Below are 9,987 nucleotides of genomic sequence, written 5' to 3' on the forward strand. Positions count from 1 at the left end.
GGGTGGTCCCAGCCATTGGCCAAGTAGTATCTTTGCGTACATCTGTTTAGCAGCTTTTGGCGCCTCTTCCTTCCTCAGCAGCCCTCAAAGGCCATAACGAGTTGGTCTGGGGAAGCCCGGAACAGTCACTTGCAGGGCCCATATTGGCCCACGTTACCCAGACGGGCAGTAGGGTGGCCCCCCTCAAAAATTTCTTTAGAAATTTTCTAGTTAGGGGGGCCACCATGCCGAAGGCATGGCCCCACCTGAGCTACTATCTCACATATTTATTCCGCGTATTTATACTAGCTTATAGTCTCTCCCTCTGCCACCAAAACTTCGGCACCTATTGTCCCGCACGCCGGTTGGCGGATCGGGCCCAAAGTTGGGCACTCGCGTCGGGGACCAAATGGTGCGATGCGTGCTTGTATCAAAACTTTCTCTTTAGTCCGCAAGGTTCGCGAATTATTAGCGAAACGTCGCAAAAAATAATCCCATAGGAAATGAATGGGGAGAGGGAAAAAAAAAAGCATTAAAAAACAGCACTTCAATGTGTCGGCATACATCATGTAGAAAAAAGACAGTTTTAAAGCTCCCTACCCTTTTGTAGATAAAATCCTTAGTCTATTTAAAACTGAAGACGGCATGTTGATAAATGCTACGGTTTGTGTAATAAATCAGACCTCAAGCGCCACAAAGTTTTAAGCAAAATCCACCCTTCAGAGTGGAGAGACTGAAAAAGCTAGATGAAGTGGTGAGGCAGCCGTTTTTTTTAGACAAAAAACATTTTAACTCGCCCTCACGGCCACAGTATTTATAGCTAGAGTCACCATTGTTGGTCAGTTTGTATGACTTGGAATCTCTGGACCCCACACACTGTCTTCGGAAATTACGGGTAGGGATTATACTTTCCTTAAAAAACCCTCCAGACCGACCTAAAATCTGATCAAAATCAGAGCCGTTTTTCATTGGTTTTGGGAGCACGCAGTGGGGAGAAAACGAATGATCATTATGTGTTTTTCAACTCGTCATAAATATATTTTCTGGAAAGACACACATACACCTAAGTTGGCATTGTTGGGCTATAGCTCGAAGGATGGTGCACGGTACGGTTGAAAGAATACTTTTGTATAACTCATACGGTTTTTGCTCAAGCGTCGTTTGTGTCGGAGGACATTTTAAGCACAGAAAGCTGGGTGACTCAGTGAAGCTGTGTAGGCTAGCTCAGTTAGAAGCTAAGGACTGAGGACCCGTTTTTCTTATTCTTTCTCTTCCCATTCAGGTTGTAGATGACCTATAGCCATGAAAGTTACTCCAATTGAAGACAAGATATAGCTGTCGCTTAGATAAAAAGAATTTTTCAGATACCTTTTACGGTTTTTACTCAGCAGTCGTTTGTTTGGAGGGGTGCTATAGCAGCTTAAAGGTGACAGAGTGTGGTGCTGCAGTTTAAACAAAGGGAGGAGCAGGTGGGATCAGCCATTTTGTTTGTGCTTCGTTTTGGGTTGTGAAAGACCTACAGACATGAAGGTTACCCCAGTCTGAGACAAAGGATAGATGTTTCTTTCACTGAAAGAATTTTTCTAATACCTTTTACGGTTTTTGCTCAGCAGTCGTTTGTTTGGAGGGGGAGCACCTGGAAGCTAGCTAACAGTTAGCTTCTGCATCAGCCTGCCTGAGGGCAGCTGCTGACATCTTACTGTGAGGAGGCCGTTTTTTTAAGATAAAAGATTTTGTTCTTGCCTCACGGCCACATATTTGGAGCTACAGTCACCATTTTTGGTCAGTTTGTAGACTGAAATCTCTGGACTCACACAGTGTCTTCAGAATTACGGTAGGATTAATACTTTTCCTTAAAAACGCTCCAGACCGACCTAAAGTCGATGAAAATCAGAGCCGTTTTTCATTGGTTTTGGAGCAGAAGAGGGGAGAAAAACGAACACCACTATGTGTTTTCAACTCGTCATAAATATTTTTCTGAATGACACACATACACCAAAGTTGGCATAGTTGGAGTCGAAGGATTGCTGATGCTCACGGTGAAGAAATTCTTTGAATAACTCATACGGTTTTTGCTCAGCAGTCGTTTGTTCGGAGCTGTTCCTCCCATTCAAAAAAGCCTGAGAGCTAAGGAACGATAGTGCTGCGCTTTTCTCTCTGTCACTGACAGGCTCGTTAAGCGTTGTCAAGGTAACCGTGCTTCAAACAGATTTTACCTCTGCTGTTTTAAACAGCACATATTAATCTAATGGAGGGTGAAAGCACTGATTTAACATTGGGAAATGGATACTATATGACTGATGTCCATGACACTTCCCTTGCCACTCAACACTGATAGACTTTCAAAATAAGACTCCAGGGACCCTACAAAATAAAAGCCTCTATATTTTTTACATATATTTATTGCCCTATATGGCTCAACATTATGACCCAAACACAACCCCATTTTAGAGAATAGACTCTAGGAGACTGTTTAAAACACACCCTAAGGCAAATTTCAAAATAAAAGCCTCCCATTTCCGCTTCATCTACTGCCCTAATAACATGGAAAAAAGAGTGATTTAACGATTGGAAAGTCATCAACTATCATTGCTGGGTCTGAACATTTTCTCTAAACACAACTCTGTTGGACTTTCAAAATAAGACTCCAGGGACCCTACAAAATAAAAGCCTCTAGATTATACTAATGCAATAATTGATGCAAATGGCTCAACATTATGACCCAAACTCTTCCAGGTTGTTTTTATTAGACTCTAGTGACCTTTTCAAAACACACCCCAGAGCAAATTTCACAATAAAAGTCTCCCATTTACTCTGTAATACAGCAGCTATTCACCTAATAACATGGAAAACCAGTGATTTAACATTTGGAAATGGATTCTATATCACTGCTGGGCATGACCCATCTTTTGATGCACATCCATGATAGACTTTCAAAATAACACTACAGGGACTCTACAGAATAAAAGCCTCTTCCTTATACACACTCATACATTCTGGCATATTGCTCATAGCCATTTGTAATTTCATCACTGCAATGGCTCTGAGCATGCGGGCGGAGCCCGCCATTGGTGATTTCATCACTGCAATGGCTCTTAGAAGGCGGGCGAAGCCCGCCAATGGTGATTTCATCACTGCAATGGCTCTTAGCAGGCGGGCGGAGCCCGCCATTGGTGATTTTTTTCATCGCTGCAAGGGCTCCTAGCAGGCGGGCAGAGCCCGCCAACTGCGCTTTACCCACTGCGGTTCAATATGGACAAACCATATTACCCTTGTGCATCATACGCTGTGCACGTCTATTTCCCAGATTTCAGCACAAGTGGCACACAGCTCTCTTTGCCCATGACCTAGCCCTCTTTCCTTCCCTCAGCAGCCCTCAAAGGCGTAAGCAGTTGGTCTGGGGAGCCCCAATGTCACTTGCCAGGGCCGTATTGGCCCAGTTACCCAGACGGGCAGTAGGTGGCCCCCCTCAAAATTTCTTTAGAAATTTTCTAGTTTTTATTATAGCTTATAGTTCTCCTCGCCACCAAAAACTTCGGCGCGTAACTAGTCACGCACCATTCGTCGGATCGGGCCCAAAGTTGGCACACGCGTAGAGACCAATGGGGCGATGCGTGCTTGTATAAAACTTTCTCATTAGTCCGAAGGTTTGCGAATTATTAGCGAAAACGTCGCAAAAAATTCCCATAGGAAATGAATGGGGAGAGGAAAAAAACAGCATAAAAAACAGCGCTTCACTGTGTTGGCATACATTCACGTAGAAAAACAGTTTAAAGCTCAGTTTGTAGATAAATCCTTCGTCTGCATAAAACTGAAGACGGCATGTTGATAACTGCTACGGTTTTTGTATAATCAGACCTCAAGCGCCACAAAGTTTTGGCAAAATCCAGCCTTCTAGAGTGGAGAGACTGAAAAGCTAGAGTGTGAGGCAGCCGTTTTTTTAAGACCCAAAAACATTTTAAACTCGCCCTCACGGCCACATATTTATAGCTAGAGTCACCATTTTTGGTCAGTTTGTAGACTGAAATCTCTGGACCCACACAATGTCTTCGGAATTACGGTAGGATTAATACTTTTCCTTAAAAACCCTCCAGACCGACCTCAAGTCGATGAAAATCAGAGCCGTTTTTCATTGGTTTTGGAACAGCAGAGGGGAGAAAAACGAATGACATTATGTGTTTTAAACTCGTCATAAATATTGTTCTGAAAGACACACATACACCAAAGTTGGCATAGTTGGAGTCGAAGGATGGCTGACGCTCACGGTGAAAGAATTTTTTGAATAACTCATACGGTTTTTGCTCAGCAGTCGTTTGTTCGGAGGACATTTTAAGCACCAGAAAGCTGGGTGACAGTGTCCTGCTGCAGCTAGCTCAATTAGAAGCTCAGGTGTGAGGAAACGTTTTTTTTTTTCTTTCTCTTCCCATTCAGGTTGTAGATGACCTACAGCCATGAAAGTTACTCTAATTGAAGTAAAGATATAGCTGTAGCTTAGATAAAAATAATTTTTCAGATATCATTTATGGTTTTTACTCAGCAGTCATTTGTTCGGAGGGGGGCTTTAGCAGCTTAAAGGTGAGTGAAAGTGTGTTGCTGCAGCTAGCTCAGTTAGAAGCTAAGGACTGAGGACCCGTTTTTCTTATTCTTTCTCTTCCCATTCAGGTTGTAGATGACCTACAGCCATGAAAGTTACTCCAATTGAAGACAAGATATAGCTTTAGCTTAGATAAAAATAATTTTTCAGATACCTTTTACGGTTTTTACTCAGCAGTCGTTTGTTCGGAGGGGTGCTATAGCAGCTTAAAGATGACAGAGTGTGGTGCTGCAGTTTAAACAAAGGGAGGAGCAGGTGGGATCAGCCATTTTGTTTGTGCTTCGTTTTGGGTTGTGAAAGACCTACAGACATGAAGGTTACCCCAGTCTGAGACAAAGGATAGATGTTTCTTTCACTGAAAGAATTTTTCTAATACCTTTTACGGTTTTTGCTCAGCAGTCGTTTGTTCGGAGGGGTGCTATAGCAGCTTAAAGGTGACAGAGTGTGGTGCTGCAGTTTAAACAAAGGGAGGAGCAGGTGGGATCAGCCATTTTGTTTGTGCTTCGTTTTGGGTTGTGAAAGACCTACAGACATGAAGGTTACCCCAGTCTGAGACAAAGGATAGATGTTTCTTTCACTGAAAGAATTTTTCTAATACCTTTTACGGTTTTTGCTCAGCAGTCGTTTGTTCGGAGGGGTGCTATAGCAGCTTAAAGGTGACAGAGTGTGGTGCTGCAGTTTAAACAAAGGGAGGAGCAGGTGGGATCAGCCATTTTGTTTGTGCTTCGTTTTGGGTTGTGAAAGACCTACAGACATGAAGGTTACTCTAATTGAAGTAAAGATATAGCTGTAGCTTAGATAAAAATAATTTTTCAGATATCATTTATGGTTTTTACTCAGCAGTCCTTTGTTCGGAGGGGGGCTTTAGCAGCTTAAAGGTGAGTGAGAGTGTGTTGCTGCAGCTAGCTCAGTTAGAAGCTAAGGACTGAGGACCCGTTTTTTCTTATTCTTTCTCTTCCCATTCAGGTTGTAGATGACCTACAGCCATGAAAGTTACTCCAATTGAAGACAAGATATAGCTTTAGCTTAGATAAAAATAATTTTTCAGATACCTTTTACGGTTTTTTCTCAGCAGTCGTTTGTTCGGAGGGGTGCTATAGCAGCTTAAAGATGACAGAGTGTGGTGCTGCAGTTTAAACAAAGGGAGGAGCAGGTGGGATCAGCCATTTTGTTTGTGCTTCGTTTTGGGTTGTGAAAGACCTACAGACATGAAGGTTACCCCAGTCTGAGACAAAGGATAGATGTTTCTTTCACTGAAAGAATTTTTCTAATACCTTTTACGGTTTTTGCTCAGCAGTCGTTTGTTCGGAGGGGTGCTATAGCAGCTTAAAGGTGACAGAGTGTGGTGCTGCAGTTTAAACAAAGGGAGGAGCAGGTGGGATCAGCCATTTTGTTTGTGCTTCGTTTTGGGTTGTGAAAGACCTACAGACATGAAGGTTACTCTAATTGAAGTAAAGATATAGCTGTAGCTTAGATAAAAATAATTTTTCAGATATCATTTATGGTTTTTACTCAGCAGTCCTTTGTTCGGAGGGGGGCTTTAGCAGCTTAAAGGTGAGTGAGAGTGTGTTGCTGCAGCTAGCTCAGTTAGAAGCTAAGGACTGAGGACCCGTTTTTTCTTATTCTTTCTCTTCCCATTCAGGTTGTAGATGACCTACAGCCATGAAAGTTACTCCAATTGAAGACAAGATATAGCTTTAGCTTAGATAAAAATAATTTTTCAGATACCTTTTACGGTTTTTACTCAGCTGTCGTTTGTTCGGAGGGGTGCTATAGCAGCTTAAAGGTGACAGAGTGTGGTGCTGCAGTTTAAACAAAGGGAGGAGCAGGTGGGATCAGCCATTTTGTTTGTGCTTCGTTTTGGGTTGTGAAAGACCTACAGACATGAAGGTTACTCTAATTGAAGTAAAGATATAGCTGTAGCTTAGATAAAAATAATTTTTCAGATATCATTTATGGTTTTTACTCAGCAGTCCTTTGTTCGGAGGGGGGCTTTAGCAGCTTAAAGGTGAGTGAGAGTGTGTTGCTGCAGCTAGCTCAGTTAGAAGCTAAGGACTGAGGACCCGTTTTTTCTTATTCTTTCTCTTCCCATTCAGGTTGTAGATGACCTACAGCCATGAAAGTTACTCCAATTGAAGACAAGATATAGCTTTAGCTTAGATAAAAATAATTTTTCAGATACCTTTTACGGTTTTTTCTCAGCAGTCGTTTGTTCGGAGGGGTGCTATAGCAGCTTAAAGATGACAGAGTGTGGTGCTGCAGTTTAAACAAAGGGAGGAGCAGGTGGGATCAGCCATTTTGTTTGTGCTTCGTTTTGGGTTGTGAAAGACCTACAGACATGAAGGTTACCCCAGTCTGAGACAAAGGATAGATGTTTCTTTCACTGAAAGAATTTTTCTAATACCTTTTACGGTTTTTGCTCAGCAGTCGTTTGTTCGGAGGGGTGCTATAGCAGCTTAAAGGTGACAGAGTGTGGTGCTGCAGTTTAAACAAAGGGAGGAGCAGGTGGGATCAGCCATTTTGTTTGTGCTTCGTTTTGGGTTGTGAAAGACCTACAGACATGAAGGTTACTCTAATTGAAGTAAAGATATAGCTGTAGCTTAGATAAAAATAATTTTTCAGATATCATTTATGGTTTTTACTCAGCAGTCCTTTGTTCGGAGGGGGGCTTTAGCAGCTTAAAGGTGAGTGAGAGTGTGTTGCTGCAGCTAGCTCAGTTAGAAGCTAAGGACTGAGGACCCGTTTTTTCTTATTCTTTCTCTTCCCATTCAGGTTGTAGATGACCTACAGCCATGAAAGTTACTCCAATTGAAGACAAGATATAGCTTTAGCTTAGATAAAAATAATTTTTCAGATACCTTTTACGGTTTTTACTCAGCTGTCGTTTGTTCGGAGGGGTGCTATAGCAGCTTAAAGGTGACAGAGTGTGGTGCTGCAGTTTAAACAAAGGGAGGAGCAGGTGGGATCAGCCATTTTGTTTGTGCTTCGTTTTGGGTTGTGAAAGACCTACAGACATGAAGGTTACCCCAGTCTGAGACAAAGGATAGATGTTGCTTTCACTGAAAGAATTTTTCTAATACCTATTACGGTTTTTGCTCAGCAGTCGTTTGTTCAGCAGCTGTTCCTCCCATTCAAAAAAGCCTGAGAGCTAAGGAACGATAGTGCTGCGCTTTTCTCTCTGTCACTGACAGGCTCGTTAAGCGTTGTCAAGGTAACCGTGCTTCAAACAGATTTTACCTCTGCTGTTTTAAACAGCACATATTAATCTAATGGAGGGTGAAAGCACTGATTTAACATTGGGAAATGGATACTATATGACTGCTGTCCATGACACTTCCCTTGCCACTCAACACTGATAGGCTTTCAAAATAAGACTCCAGGGACCCTACAAAATAAAAGCCTCTATATTTTTTACATATATTTATTGCCCTATATGGCTCAACATTATGACCCAAACTCAACCCCATTTTAGAGAATAGACTCTAGGAGACTGTTTAAAACACACCCTATGGCAAATTTCAAAATAAAAGCCTCCCATTTCCGCTTCATCTACTGCCCTAATAACATGGAAAAAGAGTGATTTAATGATTGGAAAGTCATCAACTATGATTGCTGGGTCTGAACATTTTCTCTAAACACAACTCTGTTGGACTTTCAAAATAAGACTCCAGGGACCCTACAAAATAAAAGCCTCTAGATTATACTAATGCAATAATTGATGCAAATGGCTCAACATTATGACCTAAACTCTTCCAGGTTGTTTTTATTAGACTCTAGTGACCTTTTCAAAACACACCCCAGAGCAAATTTCACAATAAAAGTCTCCCATTTACTCTGTAATACAGCAGCTATTCACCTAATAACATGGAAAACCAGTGATTTAACATTTGGAAATGGATTCTATATCACTGCTGGGCATGACCCCTCTTTTGATGCACATCCATGATAGACTTTCAAAATAAGACTACAGGGACTCTACAGAATAAAAGCCTCTTCCTTATACACACTCATACATTCTGGCATATTGCTCATAGCCATTTGTAATTTCATCACTGCAATGGCTCTGAGCATGCGGGCGGAGCCCGCCATTGGTGATTTCATCACTGCAATGGCTCTTAGAAGGCGGGCGAAGCCCGCCAATGGTGATTTCATCACTGCAATGGCTCTTAGCAGGCGGGCGGAGCCCGCCATTGGTGATTCTTTTCATCGCTGCAAGGGCTCCTAGCAGGCGGGCAGAGCCCGCCAACTGCGCTTTACCCACTGCGGTTCAATATGGACAACCCATATTACCCTTGTGCATCATATGCTGTGCACGTCTATTTCCCAGATTTCAGTACAAGTGGCACACAGCTCTCTTTGCCCATGACCTAGCCCTCTTTGCCTCCCTCAGCAGCCCTCAAAGGCGTAAGCAGCCCCAACGTCACTTGCCAGGGCCGTATTGGCCCAGTTACCCAGACGGGCAGTAGGTGGCCCCCCTCAAAATTTCTTTAGAAATTTTCTAGTGTGATATTATTATCATTACTAAATGGTAGCTCTGTAAATACCTTGATAACCAATGTGCAACCTTCCTGCTTATTTCAAGCATTTACTGTATGTATAAAACTGTTTAAAACAAACTGCATTTTTCAGACTTTAAACAATCACCACACTTGCGTGTAAGCAAAACAAAATCTCTTAATATTTCTCCTGAATTAAAAAAAAAAAAAGAAAAGAAAAAGAAAAATCTGGCAGCATCTTGTTTCTTTAGCTCCCGTTCTTCAGGAGACCTTACTTATTTAACTCTGAGGCCTTTTCAAAAGACTTTTTCAAAATTTGAATTATAAAAAAAGCCTTTCCTTCTGCCTATACCTGACCAACAGGTGGCGCAAATGAGCAACCTCTCCTGAAGCCCGCTGCGCGCTACGCGTTGACATTTCTAATAATTTTCATGTTAGGGAAAGGTGAGCTTTCTCCGACCAGAACCAAAGACTTAAAGGAATAGTACACCCAAAACATGATTAGCCTTCATTTTCTACTCACCCCCATGCTGAACAAAACTCTGGAGTACTTTTTTGATATCTCAAATGCATCTGGAGATCTGGGAGGCTTCTTGCTGTCTGCTGACATTCAAATAATGGAGGTCTATGGCGCCCGAGACAGAAAGGTCCATAAAAGTCCACAAAAACGTGTCAATATTCCTCCATACTGCTCGTCCAATGTAATCCAAGTGTCCTGAGTGGGTAGCATCCAGAATTTACTCGAAACGAAGTCATTTAGAATGTTTTTAGAGCCTAAACAGTAGTGTATAGGATTTCCTAATAGCGCCCCCATGCGCGCTCACGATTCTACGGAAGCCGGCAGACCAAACCGGAAGTCAGCGTCAGCGCATTCAGCTCGGCAAAGAACTCATGCTCTTCCTCAACACTGAAGTCCTC

The sequence above is a fragment of the Cyprinodon tularosa genome, unplaced genomic scaffold (genome assembly GCF_016077235.1).
Source record: "Cyprinodon tularosa strain WSP-4 unplaced genomic scaffold, ASM1607723v1 ctg1661, whole genome shotgun sequence".
NCBI lineage: Eukaryota > Metazoa > Chordata > Actinopteri > Cyprinodontiformes > Cyprinodontidae > Cyprinodon > Cyprinodon tularosa.